Genomic DNA, 24,345 nt, shown 5'->3' on the forward strand with positions numbered 1-24,345 from the left:
TGGGCGACTGATGACCTCAGAAGTTAAGTCGCATAGTGCTCAGAGCCATTTGAATCATTTGAACAAATACGAGGGTCACTCCAAAAGAAATGCACACTATTTTTATAAAAATACAGTTTTCATTCTGCATGTGTGAAAGTTTTGCAGTGTGTAGATACATCCTTCCCGCTTGTTTTTCAAATTTAGCTCAACCTGTACCCGTGAGTGGCGCCTTCACAGCATGTCTTCAAAATGGCTGCTACACTTGACGTTCGTCAGAAGCAACGTGCTGTCGTAAAGTTCCTGTGCTGTGAAAACGAGTCAGTGGGAAACATCCACAATAGGTTGAAACAGGTATATGGAGATGCTGCTTTCGATCGTAGTACAGTTAGTCGGTGAGCAAGCAGGTTACGTGATGAAAGCGGGCATGGCAATATTGAGGTTTGTCCTCGCAGCGGCAGGCCTCGTACTGCACACACTCCACACAATGTGCAGAGAGATAACGAATTGGTGACTGCTGACAGACACATCACAGTGAATGAATTGTCACGCTACGTTGGGATACGGGAAGGAAGTGTATGTAGAATACTGAAAGTGTTAAAGTGTTGGCGTTAAAAAAGATTTGTGGCAGGTGTGTGCCCAGGATGTTGACAGTGGCTCACAAAGAAACAAGAAAAACGGTATGCAGCGAACTTTTGGAACAGTACGAGAATGGTGGAGATGAATTTCTTGGAAGAATTGTGACAGGTGATGAAACATGGCTCTATCATTTTTCACCAGAGACGAAGACGCAATCAGTGGAGTGGCATCATGCAAATTCACCCAAGAAAAAAAAATTCAAAACCACACCTTCTGCTGGAAAAGTTATGAGTACGATGTTTTTCGATTCCGAAGGGAAGTGGAACCACCATAAATTCTGATGCATATGTGACGACACTGAAGAAACTTCAAGCTCCACTGAGACGTGTTCGACCACATCAGCAAAGGCAGGATGTTTTGTTGTTGCACGACAATGCACGGCCACATGTCAGTAAAAGAACCATGGGAGCCATCACAAAATTCGGATGGACAACACTGGAACACCCGCCTTACGGTCCTGACCTGGCTCCATGTGACTGTCATCTCTTTGGGAAACTGAAAGACCCTCCTCGTGGAACAAGGTTTGAAGATGATGACTCCCTTGTGAACGCTGCCAAACAGTGGTTACAACAGGTTGGCCCAGAATTTTACCGTGCGGGTATACAGGCGCTGGTTCCAAGATGGCGTAAGGCAGTTGAGAGGGATGAAAATTATGTGGAGAAATGAAAATATTGTTCCTAAAGGATGTATCTACACACTGTAAAACTTTCAAACATGTAGAATAAAAGATGGATTAAAAAAATAGTGTACATTTCTTTTGGAGTGACCCTCGTAACAAATAAAACCATCAACACATTTTTAAAATTACCACATATCTTTAAATTTAGCATTTAGATGAGAGCAAGTTACTTCAAAATTTAAACATTCATAATCCAAGGCACTTATGGTCTATTACACGTTTAGTGAAATGGGTTAAAAATTATTTACTCAAAAACTATGATCAACGTGAAGAACAATTTACTAAAATTTAACGAGAAAATGTAGTCTTTCGTTACTGCAGTGATTGGTATTACCAAAGTACTTCAGAGTACAGGCAACAACAAAACAGATACCATGGCACACTGCGCGATACCTGGTTTCTGCGAAGCCTTGGCAGGAATCCTCAACTTGAAAAATGGCACCTGTATCATTTGTAATAGACGCCTACGACCGTTTGCATGAGCAAATATCACTACAAAATTTCTGATTATTGGTTAACTTTAAGGTGAAAGTTTGAATAGCTTAACTGAAATGGTAACGGAAGTAAGACGTTACTGTGAGAAAGAATTTTATATAACAACAACATTTTATTTAATAAAATCATGAAAATAACTCCTTGATCACTCCCTTTACTTAATGGTAAGGGTATATGGAATGATGGCCCGTCATCAGTGATGCCAAAAGAAAAATAGCAATTTTATGCAACCTATCTGTCCAAAGATGACTATAAGAGCCATCACGCAGAGCATCTATACTCACCACAGTCTCAGCAGGGAATGCCTAACAGTCTCCCCTCGCCCGGGGTCCACACACGGTGGCCGGAAGGGCTCAGAGACTCTGCACAGCGGCTATTTGCCAACCTAACGGGGCCTGCTAACGCGCGGAGAACTTATGTCTCTGGTCCAGTGCAGTCGCACTCTGATAGAATGGTTGACTAAACTGCATCTCCAGAGAACCCACAGCAGACAGCCCACGCATACGTCAGCAGACGACCCGCATTCACATTTGGAGACTATACTGAGAGTGATAATATAACAATAATTCCGGATTAAAATTCCCTGAGTGTGCCGGCCGGTGTGGCCGAGCGGTTCTAGGCGCTTGAGTCTGCAACCGCGCGACCGCTACAGTCGCAGGTTCGAATCCTGCCTCGGACATGGATGTGTGTGATGTCCTTAGGTTAGTTAGGTTTAAGTAGTTCTAAGTTCTAGGGGACTCATCACCTCAGATGTTAAGTCTCATAGTATTCAGAACCATTTAAACCATTTTTCCCCCTGAGTGTCGGAAGGGCACCCAAGTGTGTTTTGAGCAAGTGACTCTTGTAACAAGGCATGTAGCGGCTCACATGGGGCCGTTAAAACACAACATGTTACTTAAATGGCAGGCACCCTAAATGTAGGATATAAAATTTAAAATTTCATGTAACCAAGCAACCTCGGATTCAACAAACTACGCCCAGAAGAAGACGCCCGCTCCCCAAGTGTTTCCAATACAGGCTCGGCATGGACCCCCAAACTGGAGCAGCAACGGTCACGAATAGGCACGAAAAATCCCGGAACTAGTAGGTATCTACAACAGACTGACATCTGCCTTAAGTAACTAGAAACAATAATTCATTACAGCACATCATCGGTAGAATTAATAAACCTATTAATTAACATCAGCTAAGCAGTACAAATCTATTATCTTATGTGCGTAAGGCCAATTGTACATTAAGCCGCGAGCGAACTAGATACACGGCCAGCCGGCACGCGCGGGTAAAGGGGGCGGAAAATACAAAACAGCACAAGCAGGACACAACCCAAGACCCCCACCCGCTACCAAGACAAACACCAGAAGTCCCGATAAAAAGAAATCAACATGCAAGCAACAAGCGACTTCCAGCAAATAGCCACACTTAAATTTGTGATTAAATCAGAATTAATTACAATAACCACTTACTGTCATTGAAGGAATTCTTGTACTTTCATTAATAGGAGCAGTTTCAAATTATTTAAACACACAATAACAACTGGCCTCTCAGTAACTCGTACGAATTTATGAAACTACACTCATTTAGAATTAGACACATGTGTCTCACACAGACTATTACTTCAGATAGAGACGTAACAGTAATGTTATTGCAATTCAAGGCAATATATCTAGGGAAAATTTTATCCATGTATATCTATAGCAATTGGCCAGCTTAACTCCGTCGTGTGATATAAATACAATAACCAGGCGGAACTCAGACAAGGACCAGCAAAACTGTTTTCAATGACGGTTAAACACTGACAGTAGCAACCCACAAACAGAATGTATCAGCGCTCCAGGCCATAGTAAATGTTAATCATCACATCACTTACAGCTCTCACTAGAACATTGCGTACTACACAATCGAAGACAGACTCAGTAGGAGTACTGAGCGAGGTGGCGCAGTGGTTAGACACTGGACTCGCATTTGGGAGGACGACGGTTCAATCCCGCGTCCGGCCATCCTGATTTAGGTTTCCCGTGATTTCCCTAAATCGCTCCAGGCAAATGCCGGGATGGTTCCTCTGAAAGGGCACGGCCGACTTCCTTCCCCATCCTTCCCTATTCCGATGAGACCGATGACCACGCTGTCTGGTCTCCTTCCCCAAAACCAACCAACCAACCAACCAGTAGGAGTAGCAACGGCAGGCCAAGAAAATGAAGTCAACAGCACAGAACCCAGTAGCCGATACCGGCCACAATTTACAGATCAAGCAAGGCCCCTACCCTCTTGCTTGTTCGACGAAGCCACCCGCCGGAGATCCCGGTGTCAGGAGACATAAAGCAAGCGAAATACATCAACGGCTTCCCAGTAACGTGACTGCTTCCACGCCGGCGATATTTCCCACCTTTTAGATGTGCTCTTCCTGCTGCCTCGCACGGCACCGGTACAGTCCGCCAGACTTGGCAAACGACGTTACTGCTAGGCGTCCGAAAGCAAAATTTCCCTACTTGGTAGACATACAAGGGGCGGACATAATTTTGAAACACCATGAGAAATACACGTTGAATATAAATGCAGACTGCATGAACACATAGTGTCTGTTCTTTCGGACATTTGTATAATTCATCCGCCTCGATGGGCTACGAATTCACCACCTTCAGTGTAAATGCACGCTCTCGTTCAAACTCCATTGGGAATCAAAATAGAGAGCAAAGAGGATGCAGCTCCCCATCCGCCGCATAGGCGGCACTAGGTGGGAATGCGGTTCGGCCGCTGGGTGTACCGAAATTATCCGCACATTCACGATAAACACAGCCTAGTAAGCAAGAGACCCCAGATTTGAATCCCAGCCCTTGCAGCTGCTGTCTTCGCGTAAATTCCCGATGCAGCTGACATAATGAATTCCTCCCCTTTTCTTTCCGTTCTCCCCTCCCTCCACTTTGAATTTACACAATATGCATCACAACTGCATATTCCACAAGGTGTCTGTTCTTTTGAACATATCCAAAAGAACACACACCACGCATTCGTACAACTGATTCACCTCGATGAGCTTTGACCTCTTGCAGGAATCTCAAAGTCGCGACCTAGGTGGACACGGAGACGGACTGCAGACAGGTGTCCCCGCACAGCTGCAATAAGCACTGTGTCTGGGTGGCGCTTTGGTTGACGCAACAGCTTAGTAAGCTGTAAATCATGGATCTGAATCCCAGTCCGCCACACATTTTCACTTGTCTTCACTGTCTGTGCATGAAGTCCCGATGCAGCTGACATCAAGAATTCCTTCCCCCCCCCCCCCCCCCCCTTAACCTTCAGTTTGCACAATAAATGCTGTACTAGCCAAGCCTATAGGTTCCACTGTCGTGTCTGACCCTAAACGGCACCTGTGCAACACCCTTAATACGCTGCAAGAGTTGGTCGTTGTCAGAACAGTGATCTGAGTAGTTGTCAGTGCATTATGTGCGGCGCGGTGCATTCTAACGTGGGCAAATTGTTGGTGTTCGTATGATGGCTGCTTCCATAACCAAAGTCACCGACATATTTCGTGTTTGAACAGGCACCACGTTGAAGATTTATACTGCGTACAGGGAAAGCTAAAAAACATCATCCGCTAAATCACAGAGCGGACGAAAGCGAGTGCCGAGTGATCGAGAGAGGCGGTCATTGAAGAGAATAGTGACGGAAAATAAGAAAACGACAGCTGCAGACGTCAGTTCAGAATTGAATTAGCACGCACCAACAAACAAACAAACAAAAACCGAAGGAATCTCCATAATCTGGGATTTGCAAACGAGGTCGAATTCCAAAATCACACATCAGTTATGCAAATGCCTGTAACAAGAAAACGTGGAGCCAAAGCCATAAAGCCTGGACCGCAGAACAACGGAAGAATGTCATTTGATCGGATGAGTCTTGTTTCATACTGTTTCCAACTTATGGCCCAGTATACAGCCCAGTATACATACACCGACAATCCAAAGCCCTGGGTTCAGTGTGTCACCAATCAACCTCCATGCAGTCTCGAGTCGGCCCAATTCAATTTTTATCTGCTTCTAAATCTCAAAGCATAACTTCGAGGACTTCACTTTGATAGTGATGAAGCAGTGCAAGAACAGGTGAGGTTGTCGTTCCATCAGCAAAGTCAAACATTCTACAGTGACAGAGTGAGCGAGAGGTGCAGTGACTAGCACACTGGACTCGTATTCGGGAGGACGACGGTTCAATCCCGCGTCCGGCCATCCTGATTTAGGTTTTCCGTGATGTCCCTAAATCACTCCAAGCAAATGCCGGGAAGGTTCCTTTGAAAGGGCACGGCCGACTTCCTCCCCCTTCCTTCCCTAACCCGATGAGACCAATGACCTCGCTGTCTGGTCTCCTCCCTCAAACAACACAACCCAGTATACATACCAAAAATGAAACATGATGAGAGTTTGGTGATTACATGATCAGCCACATGGTGGTACTCCATGGACCCCATGGTTAGTCTGCAAGGTCGCATTATTGCCAAGGATTATGTAACCATTTTGGTTGGTCAGGTCCATCTCATGGTACAATGTGTAATGGTGACGCTGTGTCCCAAGGCAACAGGGCCCCTATTCACACAACTCTCCTCGTCCAGGACTGGTTTTGTGAGCATGAATTGTCGCATCTCCCCTGCCCACCACAGTCATGAGATCTCAATATTATTAAGAGAAGGTTGAGTGATCACAATTCACCTTCACCATCGTTACCCGAACTTGCCACTATTTTTCGGGAAGAAATAAGATTCTCTTGAAAACCATGCACAAGTTGTGCTTCTGGATTCCAAACTGTTTTGAATGACAATGGTTTGCCTACACCGCATTGGACACGATTATGTGCTCTGTTTTTCGATGTTTACATTTTTGTCAGCCTCCTGTACGTCCATCTGTTGAATAATGTCTTTGTTGGTATCAGCATCTCCTCCAGATCACAAGAAAATAGTCGTTTCCGGCACACATATATGATAAGCTGGATAGTTTGTCGTTCTGCACTATAGTCAGAGCGAGGCAATGTTGTTAATCTCCACTTGTAAATTGAATCAACATATCTTCCATTATTTGTCCTTATTCTGTTCAGCGTGGACAAGATCTTGCGGTATTCATCAAGACCTGGTGGCCAGGACGAGATGCAGAGCTCTTAAACTGTTGTGTGGTAGCACTGTTCTGCCATATTTCTGCCCATTGGTCTGTTATTGTTACTCCGTTCTCCAATAAAAATGTTGCACATGTAGGGGGAGGGGAGTCCGTTTTTATAGAGTGCAGTAATGTTCTCTTTTACAGGGAGATAAGTATCACTAACGATTTTTTAAGAATCCCACTTGAGAGCAGACTCTCCCCGCAAAAATGGGGAATCCATGAGGCTGAGAATAGGCAGCCAGAAACTTACAGTGTTCTAATTGTTCCTCCGATGTTGCGCATAGTTTAGTTGAGCTGCGTGTCGACGAGTCTGGGCTGTTGATCCAGAAGTTCTTCGTGCTAGGGCTGAAGAACCCCATGTTGTACCACAAAACTTCGGCAAGGTCTTGTTTCTTGTCATCTTCTTTGGGGCAGTTTTCAGCAAGGGCTCATTAAAGCTGACCGTCTTGTTAATAGAGACCCCTAGATAACGAGCACAGCTGTTTCCCTACAAAATATACCTGTATTTCTTTGCTGATGAACTTCTTCTTAAGATAGAAAAATGGTGCCTACTGTTTCGGCAACACTTTTCTGTAGCCTACAGGTATTTTCCAAGAATTTGCAGGTCTTCGGTCAAGACAGATTCAATATCGGCCAGGTCTTTGGGGTTGGTAACAAGAGCTGAATCGTCAGTATATCCAGATTTCCTTGATTTTGTCTTAGGCAATTCTACTACATACAGAGAGAAACAGAAGAAGAATTGAAGGCGTTAGTAGAGCCAAATGCCAAATACTACATAGATCCTAGACGAGCCTGTACCCTACATGTACACAATGTAAACTATCTTAACACCATCATGGGCGATCTTTTTCTAGCCACACAAAAAAACTTTAGTGTTGCTGTTGTTGTTTTCAATCCGAATACTGGTTTCATTCAGCTGTCCTAGTTAGTTTATCCTCTGCAGACCTCTTCATCTCTACATGACTATTTCATTCTACGAGGTGCTACCCAAAATTTCCCGAGAATTTGAACACTCCGCTCAAACAATTAGCAACGTCGGGTTAGTACGAGTGTACCAGTGTGAAGTTGATGATTTATTTACACTGTGTTCTTCTGTGTCTGCAAATTTCAAAACGGCTCACTTGAAGGAAGAAACGGATCTGCACTAATGTCTGTTTTAAGCACCGCAAAACTTCGGCATACCCCTCAGCATGCTACGGCAGGCTTTTATGAGCAAAGTTTGAGCGAGTAAAAAACGTCGGAGAGGTTTAAACAATTTATATATGGCTGGGAGTGGATGATGGCGAACATTCGGGCCGACAGTCGTCATGCGCAACTCCGGAGACGACTGCAATAAATGCGTGAAGTGATCCATAAGGACACAAGACAGACAACACACGATGTTTGTGACATCGTTGGAATTTCAAACTAAACATATCTACGCACCCTAGCCGATGAAATGTACGTTAGATGAATTGAAAAGAAGTTCGTTTGTCGTCTTTTGAACGAGGATCAACGAGTCCTTCAGGTTCAGGTGTGCACTGAATTGCGAAGAACAGTTTGAGATAATCCAGATTTCCTGTCCAGCAATTATGCCGATGATCCATGGACGTGCAGTTGTGACCCTGAAACAAAATAGCTATCTTGGCTTTGGAATACATATTTCCTATCAGTGCCCTAATAAAGTGTACCTAGTTCGTAGCAACATCAAAGCAATGTTAATTTTTGTTGGCATTCATGGAACTGCCGATAAGGAATTTCTTCATCGTTGTTAGACAGTCACAGGGAAGGTTTGCTGTGACGTTTTTGGAAGACTAACAGAAAATGTTCGAAGTAAACATCCTGCTAGAACTGGTTGCTGCATCGTGACAATGCTCCAGCACAGATCTCGCTGTCTGGGAGGGAATTCCTGGCACAAAAATAAAAAATAAATGGTTCAAATGGCTCTGAGCACTATGGGACTTAACTTCTCTGATCATCAGTCCCCTAGAACTTAGAACTACTTAAACCTAACCAACCTAAGGACATCATACACACATCCATGCCCGAGGCAGGATTCGAACCTGCGACCGTAGCGGTCACGCGGCTCCAGACTGTAGCGCCTAGAACCGCACGGCCACTTCACAAAAATAAAAGTGACAACTATTCCCCACCCACCTTACTCAGTGGATCTAGCCCCATGCGATTTCTTCCTCTTCCCAAAAATAAAACTGAAGTGTTGTATAGGACTTCGTACACAATGGTGAAGAGAGGTGAGCTACAGAGCAACTGTCGTCATAGGAAGGGTGGACAGGAGCCGAAATGATTAGCGAACAAGTTAACACAGTAAACAGCAGATTTACCTAACTAGCACTCCTTAAAGCGTACAAAAACAATGATGGTGTCCAAGTCATGAGTAGGTAGCGTCACGTAGCGAAGAGGCTCCAAGTGAGAATGCACTGTCTGGCTGGCGCCGGCCATCCTATAATGCTGTGGCAGAGGGCGCTTGAGGTCCAGAGCCACAGGAGGCGTGGCTCAGAAGGCGCACGCCATTGGATATGTCTAAAGAGGCCCTTTTAGAGTAGATGTTTGGAGGAGAAAGTAAGATTTAAAGAGTTAGGCAGAACTGCAACAAATGTAAGTCCACAACAGGAGGGCTTGCGAGGAGGCTCACCGATTTGTCTCAAACTATATAATTAGTAGCAGATATAGATGGCCCTTTCAGGTTCCTAGAAAATTTCGCCTGAATGGGCTGTAGAAAAAGGGAAAATGTTCTCTAAAGATTTACGCGTAGAGTATGAGCAACTTGTGAGCAGCAATTTACGTATTGGCTTCGTAGCACAGCAGTCAAATGTTCCAAATGGCAATTAATCAGGTTCAACTCCTGCTGCAGCCAGAATTTTCTTTCATTTCCTTACTCTGAAGAGGTAAAGAAACTGGTACGCCTGCCTAATATCGTGTAGGGCCCCCGCGAGCACGCAGAAGTGCCCAACAGGAGGTGGCAAGGACTCGACTAATGTCTGAAGTATTGATAGAAGGAATTGGCGCCATGAATCCTGCAGGTCTGTTTATAAATCGGTAAGAGTACGAGGGGGTGGAGATCTTTTCTGAACAGCACATTGCAAGGCATCCCACATACGCTCAAAAATGTTTATGTCTGGGGAGTTTGGCAGACAGCTAAATTGTTTAAACTTAGAAGGGTGTTCTTGGAGCCTCTCTGTAGCAATTCTGGACGTGTGGGGTGTCACACTGTCCTGCTGGAATTGTCCAAGTTCGGCGGGATGCACAGTTGACATGAATGGATGCAGGTGATCAGGCAGGATGCTTATGTACGTGTCATCTGTCAGAGTCGTATCTAAACGTATTAGGGGCTCCATGTCACTCCAATTGCAAACGCACCACACCATTACAGAGCCTCCACCAGCATGAACAGTCCCCTGCTAATATGCAGCCTCCATTGATTCATGAGGTTGTCTCCATACCAGTACATGTCCATCCCCTCGCTACAATTTTAAACGAGACTCGTCCCACCGGGTAACATGTTTTCAGGGATCAACAGTCCAACTTCAGTGTTGATGGGCCCAGGCGAGGCGTAACTCTTTGTGTCGTGCAGTCATCAAGGGTTCAGGGTTGGGCTTCGGCTCCAAAAGCCCATATCGATGATGTATCGTTGAATGGTTCGAAGTTGGTGGCCCAGCATTGAAATCTGCAGCAATTTGCGGAAGGGTTGCACATCTGTCACGTTAAACGATTCTCCTTAGTTATTGTTTGCCCCGTTCCTGCAGGAACTTCTTCCGACCCAACTACACTCCTGGAAATTGAAATAAGAACACCGTGAATTCATTGTCCCAGGAAGGGGAAACTTTATTGACACATTCCTGGGGTCAGATACATCACATGATCACACTGACAGAACCACAGGCACATAGACACAGGCAACAGAGCATGCACAATGTCGGCACTAGTACAGTGTATATCCTCCTTTCGCAGCAATGCAGGCTGCTATTCTCCCATGGAGACGATCGTAGAGATGCTGGATGTAGCCCTGTGGAACGGCTTGCCATGCCATTTCCACCTGGCGCCTCAGTTGGACCAGCGTTCGTGCTGGACGTGCACACCGCGTGAGACGACGCTTCATCCAGTCCCAAACATGCTCAATGGAGGACAGATCCGGAGATCTTGCTGGCCAGGGTAGTTGACTTACACCTTCTAGAGCACGTTGGGTGGCACGGGATACATGCGGACGTGCATTGTCCTGTTGGAACAGCAAGTTCCCTTGCCGGTCTAGGAATGGTAGAACGATGGGTTCGATGACGGTTTGGATGTACCGTGCACTATTCAGTGTCCCCTCGACGATCACCAGTGGTGTACGGCCAGTGTAGGAGATCGCTCCCCACACCATGATGCCGGGTGTTGGCCCTGTGTGCCTCGGTTGTATGCAGTCCTGATTGTGGCGCTCACCTGCACGGCGCCAAACACGCATACGACCATCATTGGCACCAAGGCAGAAGCGACTCTCATCGCTGAAGACGACACGTCTCCATTCGTCCCTCCATTCACGCCTGTCGCGACACCACTGGAGGCGGGCTGCACGATGTTGGGGCGTGAGCGGAAGACGGCCTAACGGTGTGCGGGACCGTAGCCCAGCTTCATGGAGACGGTTGCGAATGGTCCTCGCCGATACCCCAGGAGCAACAGTGTCCCTAATTTGCTGGGAAGTGGCGGTGCGGTCCCCTACGGCACTGTGTAGGATCCTACGGTCTTGGCGTGCATCCGTGCGTCGCTGCGGTCCGGTCCCAGGTCGACGGGCACGTGCACCTTCCGCCGACCACTGGCGACAACATCGATGTACTGTGGAGACCTCACGCCCCACGTGTTGAGCAATTCGGCGGTACGTCCACCCGGCCTCCCGCATGCCCACTATACGCCCTCGCTCAAAGTCCGTCAACTGCACATACGGTTCACGTCCACGCTGTCGCGGCATGCTACCAGTGTTAAAGACTGCGATGGAGCTCTGTATGCCACGGCAAACTGGCTGACACTGACGGCGGCGGTGCACAAATGCTGCGCAGCTAGCGCCATTCGACGGCCAACACCGCGGTTCCTGGTGTGTCCGCTGTGCCGTGCGTGTGATCATTGCTTGTACAGCCCTCTCGCAGTGTCCGGAGCAAGTATGGTGGGTCTGACACACCGGTGTCAATGTGTTCTTTTTTCCATTTCCAGGAGTGTATGTCGGAGATTTGATGTTTTACCGAAATCCCGATATTCACGGTACACTCGTGAAGTGGTCGTACAGCAAAATCCCTACTTCATCGCTACCTCGGAGATGTTGTGTCCCACCGATCGCGCGCCGAATATAAAACTACATTCAGACTCACTTAAATCTTGATAACCTACCACGGAAGCAGCAAAAAAAATGGCTCTGAGCACTATGGGACTCAACTGCTGTGGTCATCAGTCCCCTAGAACTTAGAACTACTTAAACCTAACTAACCTAAGGACATCACACACATCCATGCCCGAGGCAGGATTCGAACCTGTGACCGTAGCAGTCGCACGGTTCCGGACTGCGCGCCTAGAACCGCGAGACCACCGCGGCCGGCACGGAAGCAGCAGTAACCGATCTAACAACTGCGCCAGACTCTTGTTGTCTTACACTGAAGCGCCGAAGAAAATTGTATAGACACGCGTATTCAAATACAGAGATATTGAAGCATGCAGAATACGGCGCTGCTGTCGGCAACGCCTGTATAATACAACAAGTGTCTGTCGCAGTTGTTAGATCGGTTACTGCTGCTAGAATGCCCTAGGTTATCAAGATGTGAGTATGAATGTGGCATTATAGTCGGCGCACGAGCGATGGGGCACAGCATATCCGAGGCAGCGATGAAGTGGGGATTTGCCCGTACTGCCATTTCACGAGTGCACCGTGAATATCAGGAATCCGATAAAGCATCAAATCTCCGACATCGCTGCGGCCGGAAAAAGATCCTGCAAGAATGGGACCAACGACGACTGAAAAAAATTGTGCAACGTGACAGATGTGCAATCCTTCCGTGAATTGCAGTAAATTTCAGTTCTGGACCATCAACAAGTGTCAGCGTGCGAACCATTCAACGAAACATCATCGATATGGGCTTTCGGACCGAAGGCCCATTCGTGTACCCTTGAAGACTGCATGACACAAAGCTTTACGCCGCGCCTGGATCCGTCTACACCGACATTGAACTGTTGATGATTGGAACATGTTGCCTGGTCGGACGAGTCTCATGTCAAATTATATTGAGCGGATGGATGTGTACAGATATGGAGACAACCTCATAAATTCGTGGACCCTGCATGGAAGCAGGGGACTGTTCAAGCTGTGGGAGGCTCTGTAATGGTGTGGGACGTTTGCAGTTGGTGCGATATGGAACCCCTGATAGGTCTAAATACGACTTTGACAGGTGACACGAACGTAAGCATCCTGTCTGATCATCTGCATACATTCACGTCCATTGTGCATTCCGACGGACTTGAGCAAATCCAGCAGGACAATGCGACACCCCACACGTCCAGAATTTCTACAGAGTAGCTCCAGGAACACCCGTCTCAGTTTAAACACTTCTGCTGGCCACCAAAATTCCCACACATGAATATTACTGAGCATATCTGGGATGCCTAGCAATGTGCTGGTCAGAAGAGATCTCCACCCTATCGCACTCTTACGGATTTATGGACAGCCCTGCAGGATTCACGGTGTCAATTCCCTACAGCACTACTTCAGATATTAGTCGAGTCCATGCCACGTTGTGTTGCGGCACTTCTGCGTGCTCGCGGGGGGCTCTACACGAATTAGGCGGGTGTACCAATTTCTTTTACGAATCTCTGTACTTGAATATTCATGCCTATACTAGTTTCTTTGTCGTTTCACTGTATGTTCTTCACAATGTTAGACGATCCATGTAAAATCAATATATTCAATTTAGTTACGATTACTAATCTTGTGAGTCAAAAGGCTATAGGTCACCATATATTAGCAGACTGATATAATTTTGCATGATCTGCCACTGCTACGCGCACAACGTGCCGGTCGTTCAGGACAGCCGGGATGTCAGATGCTAACAACCATCTTCACCACCACCCCACCTCTATGGGAGCTAGGTGGATCATACAGATAAGGAAACGAAGTAATACGTCATTGTCATCCAGTTTTGAGCTATACTCAAAATTTCTCTAGCTTATTGCGAAGTGAGTTTAAAATCAGTTGCAAAATTTATACTGGAGATAAGAAAGAAACATAATAGAAATGTGTTAAAAAATAGCTACCATCAACAGAAGTTGTCAGTCCCACCTCCCGCCTTTTACCATCGAATCGAAATAAGAGTTCAGTTGTCTTCTGTAAACCTGATACTCTGAGCATGGTTCGTCATAAGTACCTCTGTCATTTCAGATGATGACTCAGCGAAAGTTACAAGACATATAAGACACATCAGTGGACAGAGTATCTAGAAGTTTTTAACTTAGATTACACTGAGGTGTCAAGAGTCATGTAATACCTGGTAATATCGTGTAGGACCTCCTTTTACCCGTCGAAGTGCAGTAACTCGACGTGGCATATACTCAACAAGTCGTTAAAAGTCCCCTACAGAAATACTAGCTCATGCTGCCTCTATAGCGGAACACAACAGTGGATATGCTGCTGATGCAGGATTCTGTGCACGAACTGACCTCCTGTTTATGTCCCACAAATGTTCGCTCGTACTCACGTGGGGCGATCTGGGTGGCCAAATATTCGCTCGAATTGTCCAGAATGTTCTTCAACAAATCACGAACAACTGTGGCCCAGTGACATGGCGCATTGTCATCCATAAAAATTTCATGGTTGTTTGGGAACATGAAGTTTACGAAAGGCTGCTAACAGTCTCCATGTAGCCGAACATAACCAGTTCAGTTGGAATAGAAGACCCAGTCCATTCCATATAAACAAAACCCACACTACAATACAGTCACCATCAGCTTGCACAGTGCCATGTTGGAAACTTGAGCCCATGGCTTAGTGGGGTCTGCGCCATACTCGCACCCTATCATTAGCTCTTAACAAATAAATCGGCACTCAATCTGGCCAGGCCACGGTTTTTCAGCAGTCTAGGGTCCAACTGATACGGTCCTAAGCCCAGGAGAGGCGCCACAGGCGATGTCGTGCTGTTGGCAAAGACACTTGCCTCGGTCGCCTGCTGCCATAAGCCATTAACGCCATGATTCGCCGCTCTGTCCTAATGGTTACGTTTATCCTACGTCCCACATTGATTTCTGCGCTTATTTTCAGGCAGTGTTGCTTGTCTGCTATCATCTACAATTCTATGCAAACGCCGCTGCTCTCGGTCGTTACGTGAAGGCCGTCGGCCGCTGCGTTGTCCACTATGAGACACAATGCCTGAAATTTTGTATTCTGCGCACACTCTTGACACAGTGGATCTCGGAATACTGAATTCGTTAATGATTTCCGAAATGGAATAATCGATGCGTCTAGCTCTAACAAGTGTTCTGCGTTCAAAATTTTTTATTCCCTGTCGTGTGGCCATAATCACTTTGGAAATCTTTTCACATGAATCAGATGAGTACAAATGCCAGCTCCGCCAATGCACTGCCTTTTATACCTTGTGTACGGGATCCATCGCCGTCTGTATATGTTCATATCGCTATTTCATGATTGACGTATCATTTATAACTCTAAGTTTAATGTAATAAATATTATAAAGCGTTAAAACCCCGATATTCATTTATAAACACCCTGTACCTTAGCTTGTATTTAACTATAAGATAATCAACTAAGTTTCTCTGTCTTCTAGTTCAAAATTTTTATTTCTTTGAAAATCTCGAAAATTATTGACTTAATCAAGCCTTCTACATATAATCTTTACATCAAATTATATATAGTATCTAAATTTCAGCTTTCTTCTTCTTTTCCCTGAAGGATGTGAAATTACGAAAAACAGCGATGTTTGTGGAAACTATTTATTGGGTTTTACTCAAACTTAGTATCTCCTGCATCTAGAACATTGTATGCTATTCTATGAACAAATTACAAAATTATAACACTATTTATTTCTTGTGTCACATGCTAGTGCAACCCTGCTTGCCAAGGGTAAACGCAGATAGTGCGCTCGGTTTGATGATGGAGCTTGGTGGCCCGAGTAGCGGAAGTCCCTCTCTCACATTACTGTTACTGTGCAGTAAAATAGCTTGTTTTCCCACAGTATCACATGGATTGCCTTACCATGAGATGGCAAAAGTCATGCGATAGCCATATGAAAATATACAGATGGCGATGGATCGCGTACACAAGGTATAGAAAGGCACTGCATTGGCTGAGCTGTCATTCATACTCATCTGATTCATGCGAAATGATTTCAACGTAATTATGGCCGCACCATGGGAATTAAGAGACTTTGAACGTGTAATGTGACTTGGAGCTAGACGCATCGGTCAATCCATTTCGGATATCGTTAGCGAATTCTATACTCCGAGATCCACAGTGTCAAGAGTGTACCGAGAATACCAAATATCAGGCATTACCACTCACCACGGACAACGCAGAGGCCGACGGCCTTCACTTAACGACCGAGAACAGCGACGTTTGCATAGAATTGTAGTTGATAACAGACGAGCTACTATTTGTGAAATAAACGTATAATCTAGAAGTCATTTCGTGCACAAAATCCAGCACCGGCAACACTCTCGCAATTATGGTCGTCTATAGAGACAGCATGGCACAGTATTTATGCAGGGACTTACAATGACTTGTGTCCATGCTATGTAGAGTTGCTGCACTGTGCCGGGAAAAATGAAGTCCGAAACGACAGTAGGAGGTATACCATGACTTTCGTCATATCAGTGTATTTCCAGTGGCAACATATCAGTAACGAACTGTAGATATTATAGATGCTGTTGTAAGACCCATCTATAAAAGAGATACCAATGATGTGAATCTTGCACAACCCCCACCACTCGTTGACAGACGGAAGCCATTGTTTATCCACTTTTCTCAGCCAGCTTGGAATTTTTGGCTGATCAGTAGTCCACACTGCGATGATTGATTTGCTCATGGCTTGTAAGTGATCCTTCATCCATAAACAAAACCTTGTTCAGAAACGCTGCATCAATTTTGCAGTTTTCTTAGGCACCATTCGAAGAACTGCAGTCTACTTAAAAATTCTTTGGCACGAAGTGCTGTTGGAGCGAAACGTGGAAAATATGAAATGAGTTTTGTGTAGTATTCGCACAACACTACTCTGGCTGTCCCAATCGCACGTTTAGGCTGTCTTTGAGTGGCTTATGGATCGTGCACGCTACTGCTAAACTGTGAGATGTGTTTATCTCGTGACTTGCTGTTCTTTTTCATTGGCCTGTTTTATTCTTCATATTTCCAGTCTCATGTTCTTTTTTACAATGTTTGCAAAGATAAATATTGCTTGGCACGATAAGGATATCTTTCAGCATAAAATTGCATTGTTGGCCCAGCAGTTCGATGACATTCGCCATTGTTGTTGTTGTTGTTGTGATTTTCAGTCCTGAGACTGGTTTGATGCAGCTCTCCATGCTACTCTATCCTGTGCAAGCTTCCTCATCTCCCAGTACCTACTGCAACCTACATCCTTCTGAATCTGCTTAGTGTATTCATCTCTTGGTCTCCCTCTACGATTTTTACCCTCCACGCTGCCCTCCAATACTAAATTGGTGATCCCTTGATGCCTCATAACATGTCCTACCAACCAATCCCTTCTTCTAGTTAAGTTGTGCCACAAACTTCTCTTCTCCCCAATCCCATTCAATACCTCCTCATTAGTTATATGATCTACCCACCTAATCTTCAGCGTTCTTCTGTAGCACCACATTTCGAAAGCTTCTATTCTCTTCTTATCCAAACTAGTTATCGTCCATGTTTCACTTCCATACATGGCTACGCTCCATACAAATACTTTCAGAAACGACTTCCTGACACTTAAATCAACACTCGATGGTAACAAATTTCTCTTCTTCAGAAACGCTTTTCTTGCGATTGCCAGTCTACATTTTATATCCTCTCTACTTCGACCGTCACCAGTTATTTTGCTCCCCAAAAAGCAAAACTCCTTTACTACTTTAAGTGTCTCATTTCCTAATCTAATTCCCTCAGCATCAGCCGACTTAATTCGACTACATTCAATTATCCTCGTTTTGATTTTGTTGCTGTTCATCTTATATCCTCCTTTCATGACACTGTCCATTCCGTTCAACTGCTCTTCCAAGTCCTTTGGTGTCTCTGACAGAATTACAATGTCATCGGCGAACCTCAAAGTTTTTATTTCTTCTCCATGGATTTTAATACCTACTCCGAATTTTTCCATTTCTTTCCATCACTGCTTGCTCAATATACAGATTGAATAACATCGGGGAGAGGCTAAAACCCTGTCTCATTCCCTTTCCAACCACTGCTTCCCTTTCATGTCCCTCGACTCTTATAACTGTCATCTGGTTTCTGTACAAACTGTACATAGCCTTTCACTCCCTGTATTTTACCCCTGCCACCTTCAGAATTTGAAAGAGAGTATTCCAGTCAACATTGTCAAAAGCTTTCTCTAAGTCTACAATTGCTAGAAGCGTAGGTTTGCCTTTCCTTAATCCATTTTCTAAGATAAGTCGTAGGGTCAGTATTGCTGCACGTGTTCCAACATTTCTACGGAATCCAAACTGATCTTCCCAGAGGTCGGCTTCTACTAGTTTTTCCAATCGTCTGTAAAGAACTGGCGTTATTATTTTGCAGCCGTGACTTATTAAACTGATAGTTCGGTAATTTTCACATCTGTCAACACCTGCTTTCTTTGGGATTGGAATTATTCTTCTTGAAGTCTGAGGGTATTTCGCCTGTTTCATACATTTTGCTCACCAGATGGTAGAGTTTTGTCAGGACTGGCTCTCCCAAGGCCGTCACTAGTTCCAATGGAATGTTGTCTACTCCGGGGACCTTGTTTCGACTCAGGTCTTTCAGTGCTCTGTCAAACTCTTCACGCAGTATCATATCTCCCATTTCATCTTCATCTACATCTACATCCTCTTCCGTTTCCATAATATTGTCCTCAAGTACATTGCCCTTGTATAGACCTTCTATATACTCCCTCCACCTTTCAGCTTTCCCTTCTTTGCTTAGAACTGCGTTTTCATCTGAGCTCTTGATGTTCATGCAAGTGGTTCTCTTATCCCCAAAGGTCTCTTTAATTTTCCTGTAGGCAGTATCTATCTTACCCCTAGTGAGATAAGCCTCTACATCCTTACATTTGTCCTCTAGCCATCCCTGTTAGCCATTTTGCACTTCCTGTCGATCTCATTTTTGAGACGTTTGTATTCATTTTTGCCTGCTTCATTGGCTGCATTTTTATATTTTCTCCTTTCATCAATTAAATTTAATATTTCATCTGTTACCCAAGGATTTCTACCAGCCCTCGTCTTTTTACCTACTTGATCCTCTGCTGCCTTCACTATTTCATTTCTCAAAGCTACCCATTCTTCTTCTACTGTATTTCTTTCCCCCATTCCTGTCAATTGTTTCCTTATGCTCTCCTGGAAACTCTGTACAACCTCTGGTTTAGTCAGTTTATCCAGGTCCCATCTCCTTAAATTACCACCTTTTTGCAGTTTCTTCAGTTTTAATCTACAGATCATAACCAATAGATTGTGGTCAGAGTCCACATCTGCCCCTGGAAATGTCTTACAATTTAAAACCTGGTTCCTAAATCTATGGCTTGCAATTATATAATCCATCTGAAACCTGTCAGTATCTCCAGGCTTCTTCCATGTATGCAGCCTTCTTTTATGATTCTTGAACCAAGTGTTACCTATGATTAAGTTGTGCTCTGTGCAAAATTCTACCAGGCGGCTTCCTCTTTCATTTTTTAGCACCAATCCATATTCACCTACTACGTTTCCTTCTCTCCCTTTTCCTACTACCGAATTCCAGTCGCACATGACTATTAAATTTTCGTGACCCTTCACTATCTGAATAATTTCTTTTATTTCATCATACATTTCTTCAATTGCTTCGTCATCTGCAGAGCTAGTTGGCATATGAACTTGTACTACTGTAGTAGGCGTGGGCTTCGTATACATCTTGACCACAATTAATTTTACATCTCTTACGAGTATACAGGACAAAGGGTGATGGGGACATATATGCTGATTTGCCGAAGTCTTTATTAGCATTTTCAGTAACATGATATGTTTTGTATGCTATGATGTCTCTGTCGACAAAGCTTTCCAGTCCAGACACGTTTGACACACCTGTACCACCACGTACAATTGCTACTGTTAACCACCCATTACCATGTGAAAATGTGTCATTCAAATCAATGCTGAAATTCAGTCTGCAACCACAAAACACAGATGGTCCATCTAGCAATGCGTGTGCGGCAACTAATTTGATTGCATTTTTCTTCTTGTCAGCAGCGGGTGTTGACATTTCGACGTCTTCTATTGTCTTATATACTGTCTGTCTTGCGCGACGCCTCCACCGCCTTCTATACGGCATCTTGGCAGCGTTCAATGCAGTTGCGTGTGCGACAGCAGCAGCGCGAATGGCGCGAAGGCGCTTATCGCTCGCTTATATAACACCGGACTCTTGCTGTTTGTAGTAGCTTACCCGCATTCCTATTTTCCTATTCATTATTAAACCTACTCCTGCATTACCCCTATTTGATTTTGTGTTTATAACCCTGTAGTCACCTGACCAGAAGTCTTGTTCCTCCTGCCACCGAACTTCACTAATTCCCACTATATCTAACTTTAACCTACCCATTTCCCTTTTATATTTTCTAACCTACCTGCCCGATTAAGGGATCTGACATTCCACGCTCCGATCCGTAGAACGCCAGTTTTCTTTCTCCTGATAACGACATCCTCTTGAGTAGTCCCCGCCCGGAGATCCGAATGGGGGACCATTTTACCTCCGGAATATTTTACCCAAGAGGACGCCATCATCATTTAATCATACAGTAAAGCTGCATGCCCTCGGGAAAAATTACAGCCGTAGTTTCCCCTTGCTTTCAGCCGTTCGCAGTACCAGCACAGCAAGGCCGTTTTGGTTAGTGTTACAAGGCCAGATCAGTCAGTCATCCAGACTGTTACCCCTGCAACTACTGAAAAGGCTGCTGCCGCTCTTCAGGAACTACACGTTTGTCTGGCCTCTCTGGCCCTCCGTTGTGGTTGCACCTACGGTACGGCTATCTGTATCGCTGAGGCACGCAAGCCTCTCCACCAACGGCAAGGTCCATGGTTCATGGGGGGAGAATTCGCCATTAACGAGAACTATATCCATTTTTTCGACAGTCGTAGCAAAGGTAAACACATGAACTGTATACCTAAGTTATGTGTTTGCTTGCATTTGGTACAGTAGAGCAGGCGTTGTGGGACCTCTTCCTACCAGAGCGGTAAAGTGGTCTGCAGCGTTTTTATCTGGATACCATTTTACCAAGTTCTACTCATGTTATGTCACTGAAGTTCTTTTCCAACGCTTTTTCTAATGGCACAAAAAAAAATAAATAAATAAATAAAAAATAGGTTCAAATGGCTCTGAGCACTATGGGACTTAACTTCTGAGGTCATCAGTTCCCTAGAACTTAGAACTACTTAAACCTAACTAACCTATGGAAATCACACACATCCATGCCCGAGGCAGGACTCGAACCTGCGACGGTAGCGATCGCGTGGTTCCAGACTGAAGCGCCTAGAACGGCTCGACCAATCCGGCCGGAAAAAAAATCTACGTCACCTTACCTACAGATATAAATGTGAAAAATGATATGTGTACTTGCCCGCTATGGCTCAGCAAAACCCGCACATCCATATACAGGTTAATTACAAATGATTCATCGGGTTTTGGATGACTGTATTCCGCAAAATGTTAAAAATATTACATACAAAATAGTGATCGGTTCATTGTACAAAAAAGAAAATTTTCAAGTTTCTTACACTCACTACAGATTTTCCATGTGCTCTCCTTGTGTTACACGACATACACCTGTGCGGTAGCCCTCCTCATTCGATACACGCTCAAGCATGTCCCTGTCATCGCAGCAGTGATTCGATTCGGAGTTCAACCAATGTTGTCGGAAAATTTGGTACGTATATATTGTCTTTCACGTATGCCCAAAGAAAGAAATCGCAAGCTTTAAGGTAGGGGGACACTGGGGGCCACCAGAAGAGTGCAAAATCGTCCTGAGCTCAGCTCCCAATCCACTTGTTTGGAAGTACCTTGTTCAGACAGCGGCGCACTTCTCTATGCCAATGAAGCAGAGCTCCGTCTTGTGGGAATAAGAACTGTGAGTTATCAAATATTAGTATCGGAAGCAACCAGTCTTGTAAGATGAGTAGGTACGGCATACCCGTCACAGTTTTCCCAATAAAAATATGGGGCCCATAAATGTTGCTAAGCGACACAGAAGAATCTCTTTCAGTGTCCACTGTACAACTGGGATTTTCCGTGCCCCATATACGGACATTGTGACGTCCTTTATCGTTTAGGTAGAACGTCACCTCATCACTGAACATGAGCAGACGGGAAAATTAGTCATCTTTCATTGCTTCCTGGAAACGTTCACAAAATTCTCGTCTGATTGTGTGATCGTTTGGCCGTAAACGTTGCAACATCTGCATACGATACAGTTCCTGACTTAAAATCGCTTTCGCAGATTCGTCCACGCAGTTGGTTGAGGAATTCCCATTTCGCTACTTGCACGACGTGTGGATTTCTTTGGGCTATGAAGGAACACGTGGTCGCCCAGAGCTTTCCCCTTACAGAGGCTGCCTGTGTCCTTTAACTGTCGATACCATCGCAGAGTGCTTTGGTGGGTTGGTGGATGTATGTTGTACTGTATTCGGAACGCCCGCTGCACGGTAGTGACGGATTCTGTCTTCTCACACTGCAACACACAAAAATGACAGATACAAAACTTTAAAGTATGCTCTTTCGATTGATTTTTAGTACTAAAGGGTGGAGACTATAATCTGAAGCTACAAAACGACAAAACCTGATGAACAGTTTGTAATCACCTTCCTGTATATTCCACCTTGCTAAGGACCACAAGCAACGGCGACCCAAACGTTGGTTTCTTAAATAACACGACGACATGATTACATACCGGGAAAAATTTTGTTGAAGATGACACCGCAGCATCCTAGGTCTCGTTATTTCTGGTGCTAGGAGGCAGAAAGCTCTCCTTGACTTTAGTACCTTCCTTACTTTTTTTTTAAAGCCTTTTCAGACCTTGAAGATTGCGCGATGTTGTGAGAATTGTCACTTGTTTTTTGCCCTCCTAAATTATGGTAGCAGTCCTATCTTTACACTGAAACTAAAATTCCTCCTGCTCCTTCCCCTCCAGGTACACTTGTGTAGGGCAGAGGGTTGTATCTTTGAACACGTTGTTCACTTTTGCCTCTAGCGAGTCCTGTAATAATAGTTTAATAATTTTCTTATTTCATTTTTAAATGATGGCATTCACCTTTCGTGTGCTACAGTCTTCTTCTGGAATTACAAAAAATACTCTGAAAAGCTGTTCCGTGGTACAGCACGGTGATTTGCTTGAGAACAAATATTCTATTGAAATTTCAAAGTATTACAGTCAAGACAATAAAGTGCCTCTACCACGTAGATGAAGATGTAGATCAGTAATGTATAAAGCAGACTGTCTGTTATGTTATTATCTAGTATACATCAACAGTCAGAAACAGAAATGAAATAATAAAAACGTGTTATCAAAAAAGATTTACAAGTTAAATACAATTTGGAGTAGACGATATCGAAAAGTAACACCAGTTTCTGTTTTCAAGACTTGTAAAATTGTTAAGATATAAAGAAACTCAATTTGCAAATATCACATGTTCCATTGTTCCAACTGTTCCAAGGTACAACGTGGTGCACGACTGACGAAGTGTGGTTTAACCGTCCACTCATCATACTGTTATTTTTAAAACTGCTCAGAATTTTTCTCAACACAAAGTTCTGTAACTGAAGACTTAACAGCTTTAATATATTATATAGCATTTAAGAGCGTGTATCTAAAAGTACTTAGAAACGGTGCACAAAACAAAAGTAATGTCTCACAACTACAGAAACAGTAGCAAATTCCGGAAATTGCTTATAGTGGTCTCTAGCAAGCATTTCTTTACGAGAGTCTAAAATCGCTCACTAGACTGAGACCTCGAAACATCAGTTGTTCTCACACACACTATCCTCAAGAGAAAACACACTCCCCTACCACCAACCCGGGCCCGGTTAGCCGTGCGGTCTAACGCGTGGCTTTCCGGATTGGGAAGGAGTGCCTAGACCCTGGCACGAATCCGCCCGACAGATTTGTGTCGAGGTCCGTGAGCCGGCCAGTCTGTGGATGGTTTTTAGGCGGTTTTCCATCTGCCGAACCATTGTGGCTGCGGCGGGGACGGAGCCTCTCC

This window comes from Schistocerca americana, chromosome 8 (assembly GCF_021461395.2).
Source record: "Schistocerca americana isolate TAMUIC-IGC-003095 chromosome 8, iqSchAmer2.1, whole genome shotgun sequence".
Lineage (NCBI taxonomy): Eukaryota > Metazoa > Arthropoda > Insecta > Orthoptera > Acrididae > Schistocerca > Schistocerca americana.